Source organism: Lygodium microphyllum, chromosome 10 (assembly GCF_053477565.2).
Source record: "Lygodium microphyllum isolate KBCC chromosome 10, Lygodium_microphyllum_v1.1.10, whole genome shotgun sequence".
Classification (NCBI taxonomy): domain Eukaryota; kingdom Viridiplantae; phylum Streptophyta; class Polypodiopsida; order Schizaeales; family Lygodiaceae; genus Lygodium; species Lygodium microphyllum.
This window is the reverse complement of record NC_141144.1, coordinates 131503032-131520996: the sequence shown is the minus strand read 5'-3', so window position 1 is coordinate 131520996 and position 17965 is coordinate 131503032.

Sequence of the window (17965 nt, the reverse complement as noted above, 5' to 3'; positions counted from 1 at the left end):
TTACTTGTTGGATCTCGTTGGTTGGGTTAGGGTATTAGGGTCCTATTGGTGATTTGTTGCTTGATTATGGATCGTAAACATTGGTTTGCTCATGGATCTATAGATTGGTCGATCGATCAGGTCTACATGTTGGTTATTGGTCCCTCTTTGTCCTGCAAAAGTGAGTCAATCTTCCTAGATTGGGAGAGGGGTTAATTGTGTGTAGCCACAAATTTTTAAGATAGTTGTGTATGGTATGGTATTATTACTATGTATAAATGTTGGAATTTACCTATGTACAAGAGAGGGTTCCAAAATCCACTAGTCATAAAATTTTGATTTGTACTCTTACTAAACAAGGGAGTCCAAGTTAGTCGGCCGAACAAGAAGTTTGTAGAGATATGAAGTTAGGTCATCTAAGAGTGATGGTCCATTGAAGTGATTGGTGTCATGCCTTTCATTAACAATTTATCAATGAGGGAATGATGAAGCAGCTCTTTAGGTGGCATGAAGGCGCAAGCTTTGACGATTGCATGAAGACACATGGTCTTGTAGTAAGTGGGATCATGTTTGAGGAAGCTAATAACCTTTTAGTGTGCTATAGTTTTGACCACTTTACTACCAAGCATGATCGCTTCATGGAAAATAGTAATCCATTTGTCTAGGAAGTGACTTGATGACATGCATAATTTTTGTAGCTTGGAAATAGCACTCGAGTCCTTGAGGAATGTGTGGCTCTTGTAGGAGGAAAGTAGTCAACATTTCATTAACTGGTCTTATGGGATCTTGTGTGCTAATTTTTCCAAAATTATGATGCTTTTGTGGAAGAGGTGCTCATGATCTTCCCATGTCAAAGGCCACTAGGATGCTAATAAGAGTATGTAAATGTCTACCATTTCTAAGTCCATCATGGCAAAGGTGTCGAAAGTGGTGTCCAAGAGGACAAAGCACTTGTTGGTGAGAGGCTTTTGGATGTAGACTGATATGTCCTTATCCATTTGATATATAGATCAGCATTATTGGGTTTTAGGGATGTGAGCTAGAGGGGGGGTTGGTACAAGTTAATTCTATATGGGTTGAGGAGGGAATATCCAATAGAATGTCCTCCTCTGAGGAGAGTGGATCCTATTGTGGAATTTCTTGTTGAATTGGTTGTGTCGATTCAAGTGGCAGGGATCGTGGTTTTGGAAAAGGTGGTGGAGTATTAGGTATTAAATGGGAAAATGGGTTGGAAGTAGGGCCAAGTTGAAAGTGAAGCTTGCTAGCAGGAGGATAAAGAGGTGTACAAGCTAGAGGGTTATGTGATTTGGTAAACACAGCTTGTAAGATCCTTGATAATAGCCTTGAGCTTCTAGAAGATTCTTGAAAACCCAACATTATTTTAATTGCAGGCTGTGGTGAGATTGATGGTAGCAATGGTGGGGGTGGTACTTAGGGTGCTTGAGTATTGGAGGGGCAAGTAGTAAGTTTTTTTGTTGTCTCTACCACGATGTCATGGTGCTAATGGGAGTTTTCTTCTTGGCATGATCTTCTAGATGTCGGGTCAACAAGGTCATGCTCTTGGCGGGTTGGCTAGGTGGGGGATGATAATTATCCAAATTGGATTTTGGTTTTCTGCCCTAGGAGAAAAATGTACTAATCAAATGAGTATTGGTTAGCTTAATGTGGATGTGTTTGTCAAGATAGTTGACGTGATAATTAGTAAAATACTTGAAGCTGCATCCCAAGAGAATCTCAATACTAACTCATTTCATATAGAAAAGGAGTGGGATGGTTTCTATCTCAATTTTGGTTGTAAGCTTACAATGACCCAACAAAGAGTATAGGAATCCTCCATAGGGGTTAAACCTCACATTAACTAGTTGTAATGAGGGGATATGTGCTATGTGATATGTCCAAAGAGCTACCATGAGCTTGTGATCCTAGTCAAAGTGTGAAGTCAAAAAACTGTCTTAGTCAAGACACTAGCAGGGACTTGGTTGGTGGCTTTAACCTTTCTGGCCATTGGCTTGAGGATAATGTCGGCTAGATTTTCAATGGATAATGAGGAATGTGGATAGAAAGTGATGGATCTCTTCATTTAGGAAGTCTATCCCTTGATCACTAATTATTTCTATGGGGCCTCCAAATCACAAGATGACTTATTAATCCCAAAGAAACCTAGCGGTGGTTCTTGCATCATCTTTACGAGTTACCCATGCCTCTGCGCATTATTCATGTAGTTGATTGCAATGATAATATATTGAGCTTGTGAGTATTGAGTACTTGGACTAATTGATTCCATGAAATATATGCCCTACTTTTCAAAAGGTTAGCATGCAATCATTGGTGTGAGCTCCATTTTGTCTTTGTAGGTGAGCAATTTGAAATGTTGGTACTCGTCACAGTGTTTAACAAAGTGGCTAGTATTACTTGTCATGCCAATGGTCATTATGATCCTTGCATGGCCACTTACATATCACTTATTATATCTAGTTGTTACACCTATCTACAACTGGCATAGTTATAGCACTAGTCAATTAGTATAGTCAATTATGTATTGTTTTGCTTAGCAAGCCACTTTTCTTTATGTTGTATCTTATGTATACTCTGTATACATTATAATGTGTGAGAAAAAAAAAATCAACAAGAAAATGTTTTGGCCTCCATCTCTCTTTCTATGTTCTTGAGTGAGCTTTCTCTTGTGTGTGTGGTGTATGTTTAGTACATCAAGTCAAGCAAGTCCCCTCAAGTGATTCGTGATATGATATCAAAGCAGTGCCACTGAGAGAGGCTAGTTTTGAAATTTGAAGTGAAGGAGAAGAATGAAGGATTCGATCAAGCAAGCAACAAGTAAGAATCTCTCCCATTCTTTTGCTCTTTCTCTTGGATAGTGCATGTGGAGGCACCAAAAGCAGAGTACAACAAAAATCTTAGATTGTTGTGAGATTTTGTGTGTAAGCGTAGCACTGGATATTTTGTAGTTAAGCCCTTTAGTGCTTTTACACTGCTTTTTTGGCATCTAAGACAATTTTGGACGCCATTTTAGACTTGCAAGATTATGGACAACAATTTCAACTATGTTAATCAAAAGTGGATACATATGTTACAGATTTCAAATCTTAAGTCTTGAGGTATTTTCCAACCAAGCAAACACAAGTTTTATCTGCAAACAAGTTACATATTACATATACTATTGACTAGTCAGTGAAAAAGGATGCTTGGTGTATCACTATGCACTTGTTGTGAAAGATTGCAAAAGTCTTGCTTGATGTTTTGTATTAATTTTGTGATAATAGCAAAGAATAGTGCAAACCCCATCATTGAGAAGCTAGACTAGAATAACTATCCATCATGAAAGTTTCATGTGATGAAATTTCTTATTGGAAAAGGACTTTACGAGTTTGTTTTAGGTGAAGAAAAGGAGCCATAGTTGAGTGATCCTGTGAGACTACAAATGAAATAAAGGAATGGAAAGAATGGAATGCAAAAGATAAAAACGTGATGTATTGCCTATTTCAAGTCCTTGATAATACTATGCTAGGGTATACGAAAAATATAGAAACTTCACATAAAACTTGGACAATTTTTGACAACATATTTTCAGTAAATATAAAGGCACAGAAGATTCAACTCAAGCAAGAGTTGACTACTTTGAAGAAAGAGAAGATTTATGTAAATGAGTATGTTCTGAAAGTGAGAAGTATTGCAGATGCCTTGGCAACTATTGATGCAATGCCTCATGATGATGATTTGATTTCGCCTACTTTGGGTAGCCTTATAAATGAGAAGGCCTATAAATCATTTATCACTTTTGTGTATGTCTGGAAGCCATTTCCAATTTTTGGTGAGTTGGTCTCTGATCACCGAAGAGATCAATATACAATGTGAATCATTTGAAAGAATTAGTGAATAGGTCTAAGTATTTTACTCAAGTTTAGGAATGTGACATGGAAAATCCTCTTCAAGAGACCCTAGTATGGGACATGCTGGTAAAAACCAACAAAATAGATTAAATCAACAATCCAATGAAATGAAAGTTTTAGGAGGGTGTGGAAACTCTAGAGGTAGGAAGAGATCTAAAGGAAGAGGTGGATGGCAAAATAGAGATTTTAGAAATTCTGATATTTTTTCTCATTATTGTGGCAAAACAAGTCATATTGCAACCCATTATTATGCTAAGAAGGATGATATCTACAGTGGTAAATTACTACAAGGAAACTATACATTGTCTTCATGACAGAAGGAAGACAAAAATGAGTGTCTACTTGTTATGGAGCATATAATGAATGTTGTTACAGGAAAGCAAACACACGATGATATATAGTATATTGATTCAGGTGCATCTAATCATATGATTAGTCATGTTGAATGGTTTAGAGAGATATAGAGTTGATAAAATCTAGGTTATATGCAAATAGGTGATGATTCATGCCACCAATTTTACACATTGGAAAGTTCCCTTGTCCTTGCATGATGATGACAAATAATCTATCAAATGTATTACATATGCCATCCATTGCAAATAATTTAGTGTCTATTAGTCAAATAGTAGAGTAAGGGCTGCATGTTTGATTTAATGCAAAAGGCTACTTTGTGGAAGATTTTAATGATAAGTACAGGTTGGTTGCAAAAGAAAGAAGAGTTTGTTGCATGTTCACTTTAGATGTTGAAATTCTTACTATGAATGTTGCTATGTATGCTAAAGGAAAAGGAGTGGTTGTAGGCATTGAAATATGGCACAAACGTATTGGACATGCAAATATGCAAAGGCTAAAACTAATGCAATCCAAAGGATTAAGGGATTGCATGCTTTCAGAATTGTAAAATCCCATAAACTGTATGAAGTGCATGCGAATGTTTGGGGGCCCATAAAAAACATATCTCTTAGTGGCACTAATATTTTTTCACATTTATTGATGATTATTCAAGAGAGCTGTGGTATATTTTATGAAGAAAATGAGTGATATTTGAGCACTTTAAAGCTTCAAGACTGTTGTTGAAAGTTAAGTATTTTAGATTAGATGGAGAGAGAGAGAGAGAGAGAGAGTACCTCTTTCAGCTCTCTTCTCCCTCTTGTGCACATTCTTCTTGCTGTAAACTCTACTTTTTCACAGAAGTTTGAGATGAAGAATTTGGGTGAGCTAAGGTACTTTCTTGGTATTGAGGTAAATTAGATGTGATGATGATATATGGCTTTCCCAAAGGCAATATGACTTGGATATATGGTTTAGGTATGGTATGGCAACATGTAAGCCTCTTTCAGTGCTATTGGAGTAACATGTGAAGTTAAGTGCTAATGTTGGGGATGAGATAGAAGACCCTACTATGTTCAGGAGGATACTAGGAAGTTTGATTTACATGACTATCACAAGGCAAAACTTGAGTTATGGCTTTGGGCTTGTTAGTCAACCTCATTTGGATGCAGATAAATGTATATTGAGGTATGTGAAGTCCACTTTGCATTATGGAATTTTTAATAAGTAGTTGGGGATATACAAGTGTTTGGATACAGAGATGCAGACTAGACTAGTGGCATGTTTAATAGAAGATCTACCAATGGATTCATATTTTCCCTTGGTAGTGCAACAATTACATGGAGTAGCAAAAAGTAACCTACAATTTCTTTATTGAGCATAGAGGAGGGTGAGTAGAGAGGTGCTGTTATGGCAACATGTGAGGTGGTGTGGCTATAAATGTTATTGGGTGATTTCAAAGTTATTTTGCCACTTATGCTGATTTGACTCAATGTTATTATTTTTTAAAAGAAATGATTTTTCTTGGAGATAAATTTGTTAAAATTTTATGTATAATGCATTCGAAATAAGATGTTCGTGATTGTAAGCTAGATACTGATCTTTCCTAAAATCATCAGGCTAAAAGATGGGTGACTAAGTACAGATCGTCGCAACTGAGGTAGTATTTTGGTGAACACAGAATGCTGATTGAGACAATATTCTTGATGGCACTAGACCTCCCCAAGGCCACCATAAATAAAACCTACTCCAAGAGGTTTTTCTTTTTTTGTTTTGTGTTAGTGAGTTTAGACCAATCATGATACGAAAGGTCTTGTCGTAGGGAACTCTAGTTCAACAGGAGGAGGTGAGGACTAGGGGGCTTTGGTCATAAACTCCTTGGATGTAGAACTTCATGTTTGTATTGATTGTAATCCAATGGATAGCCCTTCCCACACTCCTTAGAGGGAGTGGGCCTACACATATTGGTGTAATACACCATGTAAGCACAGATAAAGGGGGCACCCTCAATTGATTGCCACAGCCCCATTTTGTGGCTCTCCTACAACTCTGAGATCAGCCACAAGATGCATTGCTCATACATAGAACACATATGATACATGATCCACTCTTTTAATCAATCGATCTAGGTTGTAACATCCTCCACTCCCACATACGACCCCCCTTGAAAATAATTGAAATTTCCTCCTATCATCACCGACAATAGGTGGCGAGGGGGGGGGGGAGAAGACAATGTGTCAATGTGGAGGGGGAAGTCGTTGATGACAACAAGGAGGATGATGTGGTGGGTGGAAGGAAGTCGTCAGATGGAGAAGGCAATAATGACAAGGGGAAGAAGGCCACAGGCCTACCACCCCCCCTTGGGTGTAGTGACGCCACGGCCACCTAGAGGGCCAAGGAGCCCCCCGATCATGTAGAACAGGTGGTGGGTGGAGGGGGAAAAGACCACCACTACTCCACGTTTCCCCTCCAATTATAATCCCTCCCCCCCACCCCCCCCCCCAAGTAGAAAAGAATATACCACCTCCTTACCCCCTACTATCGCTGTGAGAGATAGGGAGAGAGAGGAGAAGAAGAAGACAAGAGGGAGAAGAAGAAAGAGGGAGGGAGAGAGAGAGAGAAGAAAAGAGAGGGAGAGAAAGAGGAGAAGAAGAAGAAGAGGAGGAAGAGAGAGAGAGAGGGGGTTCTCAGAGATTCCCCCCTTCCCCTCCTTAGAGGGTGACCACACACGTTGTTTTTCTCTTCGTCTCCCCACAAGTTTAAACCTCGTCTCCCCCAAGTTTAAACCTCGTCTCCCCGTGAGTCTAATCCTTTCAAGAAGAATCACCCCGGCACACCGTCTCTTTGACGAGAGAAAAGATTGATTTATAGGTCAGAAGTATGGCCCTAAAGCAGAGGGAGACACGCGCCAACAGTAATCTCGCATCCAACATTGGAGCCACTGGCTAGGGTGTTATTGCTAATATGATTACAACATCGGGTATGGATAATTAATATCCAAATATCTAGGTACTAATTTCCATCTCCGCTATTCATTGAGGCATAGGCATGTGCATGAATTCATTTCAGCAAGTAGCTTGAATTTACCTTTCGATATTTAACAAACTCATAGGGGATCATAGGTTAATTTCTTTTGCGACCATATATGACCTTGCATAGATCTATACATATGGCACATTGAGGATCGCACAAACCCATGTACTCAAATACCTTGCATCCCAGTGCTACACGACAAAGTTACACATGGCATAAAGAACATATAGGGTTATTTAAGGGTTATGCATATAGTTGGTGCATGAATGGGGAAGATTATATGAAACATGCATCGATGGTACTCAAATTGACCTTTCATTAAAATTCTTGCATCCATCTTATGAAGATTTTGCATTGAGTAATGGTTAAAGAGTTGTCTTGTGCTGCCAAACCATGAGTTTGAGCACAAGTCATGTGATAATTCAGGGATTACTTTGCATTAGAAGATATCCTTGCACCATTACAAATTTGTCTTGCATTCTTTAGGGGAAAGGAAGATAAAGTCAATTAAAATTCTATATAGTATTTCCCTTTGATCCCAAGGGGGAGAGCGGGTACGTGATGAGAAGGTTATCATGACTACTCCTGCAATGTTGGAAAAGGATACCATTGTTTTTGTTGAATGGTCAAATAAAGTCCTAAATGCTTTTGCATTAAACTGATTGTTGAATGTGATTTGAATGATTATTCCAAATGTTTGTATTTGATGGTAAATGCATGGCAGGGGTCAGTAATGACAAGTTGCCATGGGGAATAAAGGAATGTTTTCTTGGAAGATAATGTTAGGCTGATTGCCTTGATTGTGCTTGGTTCTTAAACAAGATTAATTAAGGAAGAATATTTTGCATGGGTGGATCATCTCCAAGATTGCACCGCAGATTACCCCAAGAGGGCATTGCTCGATTCACGGGCCGAAGGTCAAGTGGTTAAAGTCCAACCATGGAAAGCATGTCTCACTCCTAGGTCACTTGGGGTCAATGGAGATTTGGACACCCCTTGCCGAGTCCAAAAACGGAGCTGTAGACTGTCATGTGCCCAATGTCTAGGGCATTGGAAGATCATATTCTAGATATTGGATAAAAATTATGGTGTGATGTGATTTTGGCTGCGTACTTCTGTTGAACGGAAGGGATACATAATTCTTATATATTGGCAGAAGACAAAGATTCGGTGCTGGGTACCTCACCTTCTCAACGTGCATCATTGTTCATGAAAACAATTGTAGTGCATCCAAGATGATACCATGTGTTACATGCAATGCAATTGTGTATGATTCGTACTGCTCAAACATTTTTTTTCATCAACAGCCAATATTGTGAAGGTGTTAAAATATTTCTTTTCATGCCTTTACTCTAAACAAGATTGCTACATTGCATAGGGCCACCATCGAACATGCTTGTGCTAATGAACCCTCTTAATTTTCAAAACCACCTATCCTATATGCCATGCATAAGAAAAAAAATTAGAATTTAGTGTACTATCAGCCCTTAACACCCTCCTTCTTCCTACCGCTTAGGGTAATGCATTTGGTGGTAGGTTTAGAGAGTATTTTTAATGTATTTTTCCTTCATAGTATCCACTTTAATATAACGATAGGGATAAATTGAGGTTCACGCTCATGCCTCAGTCTTATCATACATTCACAAATACAAATGTAATTTTTTTCTATTTTTTAGATGTAAAAAACCTATTTTTTCTCTTTTTATCTATCTATTTATTGATAAATATCAATATTTTATGATTTATTGATTTGAACTAATTAAGATTTCTCAAAATTATTATTATTTCACATTCCATACCATAGGAACACCATATACACAACAAAACCCTAAAAACTCATGATTTTTCTTAAAACCGCAACGTTGTAGGTTTGGTTGTTTATAGAGAAATTATTAGATGATTGATTTTTCTTGATTTCCTTAACATTTTTGATAGATCACATCATTAACTACCAAGTACAACCATTTACAAAGGGAATTTATCATAAAATGATTAAATTTATGACTTACTCATAGAATCATGCTTTATATCATACGTGTCTCATGATTGGAGGCTGGCTAATGCTCCCCAACGGCTACTGGCACTCCTCCAAACCTTGATCTATGCTCCTTTATGCTCTAACATCATCCCATCACCCATATCTCACATCTCAGCAGCCCACCCCCTTTTCTCATAGATTAAAGCATGAAAACACATATCAAGAGGAGAGAGGGGAGAGAAATACTGTAAATTCAAATTTCTATTCAGTGCATCATATTTTGCATGACAACTGGTGATGGAGGGCAAAAATTTGTAGATCTCATGTGTCTCTCTAATCTTGATAATTCTCTCGGCTTTAAAATGCCCTGGGTCATCAAATTGATTCAGCGAAAAAAAAAATTGCGCCTCATGCTCCCAATTGTCATGTTTTTAAGCTTTTTTTTCTCAAGCCTTCATTTATAAAATAACCGGTTCACATCTCACATGTTCACACAACCCGACAAAGTGGTTTTTTCTTGAAATGGAGGCCCAAATGAACTCTCCCATTTGTGATCTGATTGGACAACTGGCTTTGCAACGTCAAAATCTATCAACTAGGCCTCCATCATGCTCTTTTCTGGCTCCCGCATCCTATAGCTGCTTTATAACATGAAACCTTGTGGGGATTAAATGGGGGGGTCAAATGAACTCCGATTGAAGAATGGGGACTTGCGTTGGGTTCTTGGCGCTTCGAAATCCACCTAGGAAAACTCCAGTTTTGAACATCGGCCACCATTCAATTTTCCATGAAAATTTGGTCTTTTATACCTCTGGACCACATTTACGCTTCAAAAATAGGACCCAAAATCTAGCCCTCATTGGCAACCATGGGATAGAGCGACTCAGCCTATTGAATCCCACGAAGTGGTCTGCACAAACAACAACAATAAAAAACATCAAGCTACCACTAACCAAAATACACAACATTGCACAAGAACAACCCTCACCCTACCCCTTGACAAAATCAAAGCATGAGAATCCTCTAGGGATAGACCCAACATAATCTGACAGAAATCTAGAGGGTCACTAGGGTTTCCTTTTAAAAACAAGTCTTAGAATGCCTGACATGTCTTGACATGAGGTAGAGACAACTACTTTAACCTCCCCATGATATATCTAACCTAACCCTAGGACTCCATGTCTTGACAGGAGGTAGAGACAACTACTTTAACCTCCCCATGATATATCTAACCTAACCCTAGGACTCCATGCCTTGATTGTTAGTCCTAAATAATTCTCCCCAAGTATATAAACACATATAGCAAACAAGTACTCATAAAGGAAGAACATCACCTGGACTTTGCCACAAGAAGCTTCTTCGTAGCAAGAGGCTCCCTCCAGGTTCCACTAAATTTACCTAGCATAGCACTAAAACAAAACCCATTAACTGCACCCGTACTAAATAGATACATGGCCCTCTTGGCCTAATGAAATGTGACATTTCACTATAGAATGCTTGGCCCTCTTGACCTAATGAGATAATCCATAAAGGGACCATTCAGCAACATACTACTAAAACAAACCCTTGGTCCTGACATAACTCTATTGAAGCATATGATAGACCAAGGATAAAGGCTCGTAAGGCCCTAGAGTAAGTGCATCAAATTATTGGCTAACCCCTCGATGAATATGATGATAAATGATCCTATGAGTCCATGACAGAATAGGAAGGTGCTCAACTGCTACCTCACTCATAACACAAACTAGCCACCATCGATGGCCAAAATAGGATGTGTCAGCAAGAAGATCCCAAAGTAGTCATAGGCTAATGTTAAAAGGTAATTGTAAGAGCTCCTTAGGATCACAATTGAAAAAGACATCTTCAACAAAAGCATAATTGGCCAGGGAATCTACAAAGTGATTCCACTATTAATAAACTAGCTGACAAGTCGCCACCTCAAAAATATGTAAGATATCCAAGGCTACACGATGGTACATCTATAAGATGGGATCCCATAGACTATAGGCCCCATTCAACTAGTTGATCATTGTCAGGACCTAAAACGGCCCCAACACTAGCTATAGGCACTAGTCGGGCCTCTATAATGCTCACAAGACAACCCCACACGACCTCGAGGCCAGGAGTGTCTAAGGGATACATTGCCCTAATTGCTAATATAGCTATTGCGTTTGTAGTAGAAAAAACTCCAACGATTGCCCTTTCCTACTCCTTAGAGGGAGATTCCATATATCATGGTATAATATACCCCACAATACAAACATAAAGGAGGCACCCCTCTAACTGAATGCCATGGCCCCACTGCAGCTCTCCTACACCGAGAGGATTGGCCCCTTGATGCGCTGCTCTAACATAAAGAACATACAAACATACTCCACTCTTATGTATTTTGAATGATCCAACAGATTTGATATTTTCTTACCAAGCTTGCCCAAGAAACCATTCATCTACCCTACAGCTTGGGTTTCCTTTCACGCTCCACGTAGGTCAATGTTCAGTAAACAATTGCAATGCATCCACGTTTGATACCATGTCATGCTCAATGTAAGTGTGGATGACCATTGTGCTCAAACATTTTATCATTAGAAACCAGCTAAGTGAAGTGCAAAAACAAACCTTCAATGATTTTCCAACTAGTCGTACGTGCTACGTTGATAGAGACTAGCACCAAATTTCTTCGTGCTACTAGTCTCCTTAATTCAAACCATAATCCGTCCTATATGTTGTGCATACACAAATATATCATAATTTGAATCATTTTCAACAATTAACCACTTTCACAAAGCCTCTTTCCCCCTACCGGTTAGGTTTTGCTTTCGGTGGGTAGGTGTAGGGTTCATTTTTATGCAATTTTAAATACAAAAATCGATAAAAACATACTATAACATTTAAAAAAAACTTGATTGACGCTTGATCCTCATGCTCTAGCCTTGTTATATGCTCACAGACATAAAATTTATTTTTTCCTAATTTTTTAGGTAGAAAAACTAAAAATTTCCTTATTTTTCTCATTTTTTCCATTTATTTCTTCATAAAAATGAGATATTTCAGAATTGTAAGTCCTTATTGATCAAGGACACTCAATATCACTTTCATATCAAATTTTATCCCATATGATCCCAAAACACTCAACAAAAACCCCGATTTTCATTATTTTTATAAAAATCGCAACTTGTAGGTTTTGTGTGTTTTGCAGAAAATTATTATATCATCATATTTTTTGGTTTTAATTTCATATTTCAGAGAGAATGCAACATGGGAAATCAAGAACAAACAAAATCAAGCACTTTCTTCAATCATTTTCCATGAAACAAAAGAGCCGCTCACTTACACATAGAAACCACGATTCTGAGGCTCGTATCTCAGAAATGGGAGGCTGCTGACACTTCTTCTTACCGCTGATGCACTCTCTCAGCCTGATCTACATCCTCCATTGCTCCATCATCATCATTTGGTTCAAATTCTTCATCACAATCCTCCCACTTCTTTCTTGAATTAATGCATATGAATAGCCGCTAAGAGGAGAGAGGAGGGAGAAAGACTAGAAAATCACATTTTGAAATCCTCCATGAAAACGGGCAAGATTACATCCATCTCCTTCCTCTCTTTGTCCTGATCAAGAATCTCTATCTTCCTCTCCTGATCAGGAATATCCCTCTCTCTCTCCAAACATGTCAAGATTGAAGTGTCATTGAGTGATTTTGAGGAAGCGCAAAAAAATTTGCAACCCCCCTCTTGTTCCTCAATGGAAAAATGAGGCTTCTTAATAAGCCTAAGGTTTAAATCTTTAAAATAACCGGTTCATCTTTTTGTGTTCACACTGTCCTGCAAGTGGATATTTTGATTTTGAGAGGGCAAATGGACTCAGACTTAAGATCCGTCTCGACAGCTGACTTCATAGCATTGAAATCTATAAACTTGGGCCCTGTTGTACACTTTCTGACTCCTAGATCCAATAGTTTCTTTATAATGCCAAACCTTGCGGGGATTAAATGTGGGGTCAAATGACCTTCAATCGATGAACCGAGACTTGCGTTGGATTTGTGACGTCAAAATGCGTCTATGAAAACTCCAGCTCGGCCATCTGCCATAGTTTCATATTTCATGAAAATTTGGTCTTTGGCAATTCGGGGGCACTTTTTGCTTCAAAAACAGCCTCAAATGCTTCAAGCACGACTCAAAATCAGCTCCTAAAATCCGGCTCTCATTGGCATCCACGGGATAGGGTGACTAAGTCCGTCGAATGCTAGGAACAAAACTGCACATGCACAATTATAAAGAGAATCAAGTTGATATAAAAAATACACAACAAAACATATCATAGCTCTCGCCCTACCCCTTGACAAAATCGTCACGAAAATCCACCAAGGGATAGGCCCAATATAATCTGACAAAAATCCAAAGCAAAGCTCTAACCAACTGCCCGCGAATACGAACTAGCTAAAAACCCAATCAAAGAGGTCATCCTAGTGGTGGTTTGAACTACCCACAATCAAAGAGGCCATCCTAGTGGTGGTTTGAACTTAGGATAACTGGACCAAGACCTCCTGCTAGGCGAGGACTCCTCATTAGGGGAGTTTTGAGGTCTCAAAAATGCCTTTTAGGATGTGGAGAGAGAGTGCTCTAGACCAATAAGAGCAAAGCCTCCGTAACGGAACTTCTATTTTAAAAAAATTAAAAAATCATTTTACAAAAATATATAAATATGATAATATTATGAATTTGTATTTTTATTATGTATTTTTAGTCTCTTATATTCGTGATTATGACATCTTTTGCATTAATGGCATAGAGTCTCGGCTACTTTTATTTAATGATGTTTCTAGATTAATGATAATGACTGATGTAATTGAAATTCAAATTGGTGAAAAGCATGGCGCTCAGTTTTTTCCCTCCTTTCTTTTATTCCTCTATTGTTTTTCCCTCCGTTATGGTAGCCTAGTCCTCTCTCTCTCTCTCTCTCTCTCTCTCTCTCTCTCTCTCTCTCTCTCTCTCTCTCTCTCTCTCTCTCTCTCTCTCTCTCTCTCTCTCTCTCTCTTTATAGTTTCTTTATAGCCTATTCCTCTATTGTTTAAACCAATGGAAGTTGTGGATTTGCCTTCCGTGGTTATAGGCACCACATCTCCTTCATGGTGCAAATCCCCACCAATCTCTGTTGTTGGTTGTATACAATTGACCATTATATACTTCAAGAGCTTTGCTCTGATGTACCAAACATGCTCAGATGTATAGCAATCCTTCAAAAACTGTCACACATTTATAGAAAAAAGAGTTTTAGTTCATTATTGTTCTTACAATAGACTATATTTTTATCATCAATGGACTATTTGCAATTAATATCTATCTTAAAGTTTAGCATCTTTCATATTACCTTTACATGTTTATCATCATTAAGATAAGCAAAGTTAACCATTCTTCTAGCATTTGCAATCACCCTCCAGCCACAAGAATGGCTATCATCCTGATGGGGACACTGCAACCACCAACAAAAAGTAAAACTATAAAGAGGACGAATGGTAGTTCATAGAATAAACACATGATTCAATTATTTTAATGAATAACTTACCGCAACTTGTCTATATTGCATTGTTGCAAGCAAATCAGACGGCATAGGGGGTCTTTTCTCTAGCTCTTCAATTAATCTTTTGGCACCTCTGTATATAAAATATGTTGAAATTTAGAGTACTTACAAAAAAAAGAATTGAAATATCAAGGAGCCCTTGGATAATATAACTTACAATTTAGCATTTCCATGGCTTCCTTTCATAGAGTTGATTAAAAAGCATTGCTTATCCACAAGGTCTATTGCAATCAAGCTCCAATGAGAACTAAAAGCAATCATATCTCAACAAATTAGTAGGATAATATCTCAAAAACTCTAATAGAATATTGAATCACTTACTTTTCATTATATGGAATTATAAGGAGCTCCAAAGTATTGAAGTCAATCAAATTGAGCCAGTGCTCAATAAAACTTGTATCAAGCTCATTCCTCATAAAGAATGAGATAGATGGATCAAAACCCTCAATTTTTTGTTGTATATCCAAAGGAAACTCATGCATTATACACCTAGAAAAGGCATAGAAATAGTGAGTATAAACAAGAAAAATCTTATTGTTAAACAAATATCAAAAAGTATAAGTAATTATGGATGGACATACCTTAGGCCAATAAGAATAATACTGTCATTTACTTCTCTTCTTTTATCCTTAAGAATCTGAACACATGCAGCATCAAAGGAGATAACCTCAGTTCTTTTGCCTAAGTCACCAGGTAAGAAACAAAACACACTGAATCCTTTTGGATTAGCTGCTTCAAGAAGGGTGGCTAGCTCATTTTCAAAGGACTCTAGTTGCTCTGTTTCCCTTTCTTCAACCCTTTGCCTCCTATACTCTCTCCATTTATCTGCTTGTTTCTCTTTAGCTTTCTCCTCTTTTTCATGTTGCCTTGTATCATTCTCATAGGTGACATCCTCAACCCTGAGACCAGAATCATCTTTCTTTCTCCTAGCTGGGGGCACATTAAGGATATTAAATGTCTTCATATCAGTGAGGGGAATTGGCTCAAGGACCTTTGAAAATCTATATCTTAGCCTCCTAAGAATTACCATATCCTTGTCCATGAGTGTGAGCCTATGAGCATGAGCAGCACAAATGTAGGCATCTTGAAAAAACTCAACTAAAAAATCCTCTGTGGCTTCTTGTATACAATTCAGAGCTGTTCTTGTCCATCTGAAACTATCCAAACTATATCTGTCACAAATTTCCCTGACAAGCCTCTGAAAAGACAACTTTGGAATTGAATTGTCAAGAGCATTTATTGCCTTCCTAATCTCCCTTAGGCACCTGACATTTTGAGAAAACTTTCTCCTTGGCTTTGACTTTCTAGAGACCTTCTGAGGCTTTGAAGATTGATGAATCTTTGATGCTAAATCCCTAGGATCAATCTTCTCTTTTCTTAATGTTGCCTTAGTCCTAGCCATTTGCCAAAAAAAGACATGTTACTTCTTCTCCAGCATGTCCAGCGAAACGTGAGTCCAGACAAGAGGTATCCATGCTACATGGCGTTTTCGCGTTTCAGCTGAATTTTTCTTGAGGTGTCTAGTGAAACGCGAGTGTCAAGCAAGGCGCCTCCTTGCAGCTGCTTCTTTTTGCGTTTCACCGGACTTGTTGTCCATTGTGTCCAGTGAAACGCGAATTTAAGCCAAGAGACCTGCTTGAAGCACCTTATTTTCGTGTTTCACCGGACAACTCATGAATAGCATAAAAATCGACAAAACCAAGAAAAAAGAGCTTTGATCTAAGAAAAGCTTTTAAGATTACATAAAATATCCACAGAATTAGGGAAGAAGTTTGAAGATTTCCTTAAATCTCCACAACATTAAGGAATGCTCCCACTGTGGAAAAAATTCTTGTGTAGTGGTCATAAGCTCATAATAACATAAATGATTAAGGAAAAGTATCAAAAGAATGCATTAAATGGAGCCTGTTATTGAAAAGCAAGATGCAGAAACCATACCTTCTTTTTAGCTTGTTCTTCACAATCTCAGCCTAAAGACGACAATATGCTCGAAGGTTTCCTTTGTTGGGGAAGCAATGAAATGCTTGGAGATTGGGAGGAATACCAAAGGTAAAGGTGGAGTAGCGATGAAATGTGATGAAAGGCAAAGGCAGTGAATTTGTATGGACTCAACGTTCTTGGCAAAGTGTTAATAACACACGTGTGACGTACTCTCACTTACCGGAATTTCTTTTTTACTTGGAAAAGGGTTATGTAACACACGTGTGACGTATTTTTGAAAAAAGAGAATGCACACGTCTTCTGAGGAGTTTGATACGGTGAGTTAAGTGAGATACGTGTACACGTATTTTTCCATTATTACACAAACTTTTTCGTTGGAACTATCACCACATGCTTAACGGTTAATATAAAAGCATTTCAAAGCCATTTCTCCGACATTGTCTTCTTTTCTGCCAAAATTTCGTCTCAACTTCCCTTCAGGGTCCTTGCTTCCTGTGTGGAGAGTAGTTCAACAATCTTTGATAGGTAACATTTTTTTTAAATTACAAGTATTTTAACAAAATAAATGTGATTAATATAGAAAGAATTTTTAATAACACTTGAATAATTACAGATGTTATGTGCTTTGTATCTTTTAAAAGCAGCATAGCTTTTCCAAAAATGATTTTATCATCAATTTCTGTGTTTCCATAGAATTAATTTATAGTTTATGTTTCTCTTCTTGATTTGCATCTTTTGACCAGTGAAATGCGAAACAATGTCCCTGTTAGTGATATTTTGCTAAGTATCGCATTTCACGGGCGAGATATTGGAATAATTTTTGTCTTCAAGGTAGTGTCCGGTGAAACGCGATTTCTTCACATGCATTTGCCTTGGACACTTGAATTTTTGCGTTTCACCGGTCAACTAAAAAAATTTCTCCTTTTTTGATTTTTTTGTCTTGGAAAATCAATTTTGGGGCCTCTTTCCATGGTTCCATCTTGTTTTATTGGATATTAGTTTTATTCTGCTTTTTTTTCAGGGATAACTATTTTCCTGGTCAAGATGACAAAGAGGAAGCTATCTCTGGAAGGAATGGATGAGGAGGAGATAATTGAGACATCTGATGATAGGCTCTTTGATTTCTTACATACCACTAGAAATTCTTCCAAGTTTGGCTATATCAGGGAAATTTTCAATGTTCCTTTTGATTTGAAGGAGTTATTGGAGGATCTTGAA